A 5,473-nucleotide genomic window follows, 5' to 3' on the forward strand; every position below is an offset into this window, starting at 1 on the left:
TTGAGAAGAGTTTTTGCTATCCTAGGTTTTTTTATTCCAGATGAATTTGCAGATTGCCCTTTCTAATTCGATAAAGAATTGAGTTGGGATTTTGATGGGGATTGCATTGAATCTGTAGATTGCTTTTGGCAAGATAGCAATTTTTACTATATTGATCATCCTAATCCATGATCATGGGAGATCTTTCCATCTTCTGAAATCTTCTTTAATTTTGTTCTTCAGAGACTTGAAGAAGTTCTTATCATACAGGTCTATCACTTCCTTAGTTAGAGTCACACGAGGTATTTTATATTATTTGTGAGAATTGAGAAGGGTGTTGTTTCACTAATTTCTTTCTCAGCCTGTTTATCCTTTGTGTACAGAAAGGCCATTGACTTGTTTGAGTTAATATTACATCCAGCTACTTTGCTGAAGCTGTTTATGAGGTTTAGGAGTTCTCTGGTAGAATTTTTATGGTCACTTATATATACTATCATATCATCTGCAAAAAGTGATATTTTGACTTTTTTCTTTCCAATTTGTATCCCCTTGATCTCCTTTTGTTGTTGAATTTCTCTGGCTAGGACTTCAAGTACAATGTTGAATAGGTAGTGAGAAAGTGGGCAGCCTTGTCTAGTCCCTGATTTTAGTGAGATTCCATCCATTCTCAGTTATCTCAGGATAACTAAAACTGAAGAAAAGAAAATATCTCAAATATCACAGCAGACCTTGTAGGTGTCATCTGGAATGCAGCCTCCCTGATCCAGATACAAGAAAGGATAGATTTTGTGCATGTTAGAGGATTTTGGAAATGGAGGTGCTCCCAGAAATCCATGTGACCAGTATGGTTTGGATAAAATGCAAAAAAAAAAAGGTGTCAAATTCATTGACTATTCAGTTGGATCATGAAGGGAAAATTAAATATGATACTCAACATAGACCACTAAAAGAAAAGTTCATTTACAGGAAATACCATGACCTAGATCCAAGGGTAGTTATATATGTGGATGACTCAGATCTGCAATGTCTCTATGAAGAGACCAGTGAAGAGATAACAGAAAAGACAAGAGTAGCCTTGCAGAAGATAGTATCAAGGAAGGTTGCTGCTGCCATACCATATCAGCAAGGAGTAACATTCAATTCTGCAGCTAAACAGAGGGTTATTTGGATGGTAGAATTGCAGAAATACCCAATGGAGCCTCCATCATCCAAGATGAGTAAGAAAATTCCCTGTGGACCACCTACTCCTAAAGTGGCTATGATGTACTGTCCTACTCAGAAAAAGACTTTTAAAGAACAGTTAGAATGGAAGATCCCTTAATGTATCCAACTAGAAGAACTCAAAACTTTATAAGATTCCTTTGGATAAACAAATGATTACTGATGGAAAAAGGGCTGCAGCCTATACATATAAATGAAAATTTGCAAACTGCCTGAAGCACTATCTTTTGCTGATCTGAAGGCACATGAAGTTGTGGAAATGTGAGCCGAATTGGAGAAAAAGATGGCTCAAAAAATAATAATAAAGTGAAACTTAGAGAAATGGCCCAGAAATTGAAAAAGGAGAGATGGGTTGAAAGTCCATGTGAAAAAGAGGATGGAGAGACATGTGAAAGGGATGAAATCCTTCATGACAGGCGAAAAGAGAGGCAGTGTGACTGGAGCGTTTCTAGGGCAGCTCCTGATAACAGGTCAAACTAACACAGAAATGAAAATGGTGATGTCAGTGAAGTCATTGATCTTGGTGTGCCCAATCCTTGAACTTCCAATGAAGTCAAGTATGAACAAAGGCCATTCACCTTTGCCAAGGGCTTGCAGGAGGAGAGGATGAAAATTACATTGTTTATGATTAGGCCTGGGGAGGTGGGAATGATGTGGCTCAGAGTATCTACAGGCCCAGTAAAATTCTGGACCATGACATGTAAGGTGATGACCTCAGAGCCAGGAAAAAGACTTACAGATTCATGCCAGATAAGGTGTTTTCTTGTTCAGACCATAGTCAGAGACTCAAATGGACCAGTTCACTTTGAGGATGATCCTTTTGGTTTGGAGATGTTTTTTGAAGAAGCCAAACTGCACAGTTTTTCTAAAAGACCGTCTGAAGGCATGATCTTAGTTTGTATAAAGCCATAGTGTGTCTGTATTCTACAAGACCTCTGCTACATCCTCACTGCCTTCTGATCCTTAGTCCCAGGCAGTTTTGCAAAATGGATACTGATTCTCCCACCCCCTTTCCTTTTCCTACTTATTTTCCTGTAGATTGAAATTTGCTAAGTGCTTCCCATCAGACTCCTTCGGGATGTCACTCCATGCTTGATCTTTTGTGAGACCAGAGTGTGGGTCACATATGTCAAGCTCCCAGAGGACAGTGCTGTTATTACCCCTCTATATCAACATCAGTTCAACCTGGGTGGCACTTACATGTTACCAAGTAGAGCTTCAGCAGGAGGTACCTTGCTTTTCTTTGGATCACAGCTGCTTTGTATTCTCAGAAAATACTTCTCAGAAGATTTCACCTCAATGACACTGGTCTCTTCTTAATCATAATGAATTTTATAACTACAACTAATCAACATCACTTGTCCCAGTAGCCGCCTTCTCTTGTTGATTATAAACGCAAACCCACATGGCCAAAGCTGACAAGTTCTGCTGTTTGCAGGATCTTGTTCTATTACATTATCACTAGCTTCATCTTTCCCAACTCCTTCACTGCCTAAGCTTGACTGTCCTGGAACTTGTGAAAATTGACCTTGAACTCATACATCTGTTTGCCTGTCTCCTGGGATTAAAGGTGTGTACTACCATGCCTGCATTTAAGCTTTTCTTCACCTAGAACTTGCTCTGTTTTTGGCTGACCTTGAACTCAGAGATCTGCTTGGCTTTATCTCCTGGGATTAAATTTTGCTGTGTAGGATCTTGAAACAAGTTCATCACTCCTTGATTCAACTTAACATCTTTGAACTCAGGATTTAGCTCCATTTCTATTCCTGCTGCCCCTTTAATACTTCACCTATATGTTTTATATTTTTCCTTTCAACATATTCCAAATGCCCTTTATGTGATGTAAGCAGAGAACAAAGTCTATAACAGGCATTTCTGAGACTTCCTTATTCAAGGCTATTAATCTGAGTCTCTAAAACTTACCCTCATTCTGTCTCTTCAGACTAGGCCAAAAAGCAACCACTTAAGAGCACTAATCCCAAACACTAACATGGTGGCTCAGAAGAAACATCTGCTATTCTAGTACCCAGTGGGTCCAATGCCCACTTCTAGCATCTTCAGGCACCAAGCATGCATGTGGTTTCAGATAGCTATGCAGACAAAACACAGACACACACAGACACACACAGACACACTATGGTTACATGACGTATATGAGTGTGGGGTGTGTGTGTGTGTCTAAAACAACTACAACACCTCTGTGAAAGTTAGAGAACAACCTGAGAGAGTCATTTTTCTCTATCTATCTGAGACTGTACTCAGGTAGTGAAGCATGTGAGCAAGGGCTTTTTCCCATTCTGACACCAAATCACTTTGACAGATCTACTTTCTTAGTTGTGTTGTAGTAAAGTTGCTGTTCTCTATATAAGCAGAGGACAAAGAGGGATCATCATGGTACAAGCAGCCCAAATGATATGCCCCTGCGGAAAATGAGACTTGACTGTAAGAATACATACCCATCCCTTTCTTCCAAGCCTACAACCCAGGTTATGGTCTAGGCATTTCTGATTTCCCACATTCATTATTTTAACATTGTCCTCTGTAGCATCTTTTGTCTCTCATCACCATAGAAAGCCAGTATCAAGTAAGAATTGCCCTTTGGTTTATTTTGTTGGTGTGGTGATTTAATTATGCTTGGAGCAGTGTGTGGTCCTATCTGGAGGTGTGGTCTGGTTGGAGGAGGTGTGCCACTGTGGAGGCTGGGCTTTGGGGAAATGTTTATATACTCAAGCTCTGCCCAGGGTGAGACACAGTAGGTTCTCCTTGCTGCCTTCGACTTGGGAGGCAGATGCAAACAGATATCTGATCTAGCTTAACCTGGTCGGTAGAAAGAGTTTCAGGGCAGCCAGGATTACACAGACAAACCCTATCTCTGAAAGAATCATCTCTCTTCTGAGTCTCAGTCCTCCTTTAGAGAAGATGGTGCTCACCAGGTAAGGAGTCGATTTGGGTTCTGGATATGCAAGGGTCTGGGAGTACATATATTTTCCATTTTTCTAACCAGATTTTTCAGGCTCAGTGTCAGAGCGAGGTAACTTGGCCATGATCATGGCTAGAAGCTCTTGTGGGCTTCATTGATGATTAGGCAGTTCAGAACCTGGGGTCTTTCATCAGGTGCCTTGCCAGCCTACTTGCCTCCCTCCTTCCTTCTCTGCAAGAAAGCAAGTCCATCTTGCTTTGTTGTGAGGAATTTAACTAGCTGCCTTCACATTACTTGCTACATTTTAACCTGGAATAGTAAGCTGGATAAACCCATCCACCTGTAAATTGTGATTTTCAAGAGTTTTTTAACAATAGCCACAGAAATGAAGGTAGAACCAACATGCAATATTTACTAGTATGGTAGTAGCCTTGATACAGAAAAATAGGCGTGAGTAGTGCTTACCAAGTGTTAGAGGTAGCAAATATTTGAGTCTTCTTCAGGTACTCTGATATATATTAGTAGGACTATGAGAGGAAAGGTAGAATTTGAAATGAATGCACACAGAAAAAAGCCATGGGTTCGCTGTGTATTGTGTGCTTGTCATAGCAATGTTGAAAAGTAAAGTCTCAAAATGGCCAGGCTTGATGAATACAATGCTTTCAGTTAGCTTTCATTTGTATGTTTTTAAATGTCATTTATAAAAAGCAGCAAGTACTGGCTAGAGAGACAGCTCATTTATTCAGAGCATTGGCTCTTCTCACATAGGACCTGGATTGGTTCCAGACACTATCTCCAGTAACTGCTCACAAAGAAAAAATTAGAAAATAAAAGCCTCTTGTGGTGGCAAACACCTTTAATCCCATCACTTGGGAGGCAGAGGCAGGGAGATTTCTGAGTTCGAGGCCAGCCTGGTCTACAAAGTGAGTTGCAGGACAGCCAGGCCTACAGAGAAACCCTGTCTTGAAACACCTGTCTATAAAATTTTTTTAAGAAAGAAAGAAACAAACAAAGAAAGAAACAAAGGAAGGAAGGAAGGAAGGAAGGAAGGAAGGAAGGAAGGAAGGAAGGAAGGAAGGAAGGAAGGAAAAGTTATTTTTCTTCAAGGGAGTCTCACTATGTAAAAAAAAACATTTTTATGGAAAAGCCCCATACCCAGAAGTAGATGGTCAACACAAAATGAACTCAGTAGTGTTTCTGGAGATTTTTTTTTTTTTTTTTTTTTTACTTTTACTGTTTGTACTGGCTGGTTTTGTGTGTCAACTTGACACAGCTGGAGTTATCACAGAGAAAGGAGCTTCAGTTGAGGAAATGCCTCCATGAGATCCAACTATAAGGCATTTTCTCAATTAG

The 5,473-nt window shown here is 40.1% G+C and overlaps 1 pseudogene; it reads left to right on the forward strand.

The window, feature by feature from the left end:
* The first annotated feature begins 650 nt into the window (after positions 1 to 650).
* Positions 651 to 2,112, forward strand: LOC110289177 (annotated as a pseudogene).
* The last annotated feature ends 3,361 nt before the right edge of the window (positions 2,113 to 5,473 follow it).

The sequence above is a fragment of the Mus caroli genome, unplaced genomic scaffold (genome assembly GCF_900094665.2).
Source record: "Mus caroli unplaced genomic scaffold, CAROLI_EIJ_v1.1 scaffold_22415_1, whole genome shotgun sequence".
In the NCBI taxonomy this organism is placed as follows: Eukaryota; Metazoa; Chordata; class Mammalia; order Rodentia; family Muridae; genus Mus; species Mus caroli.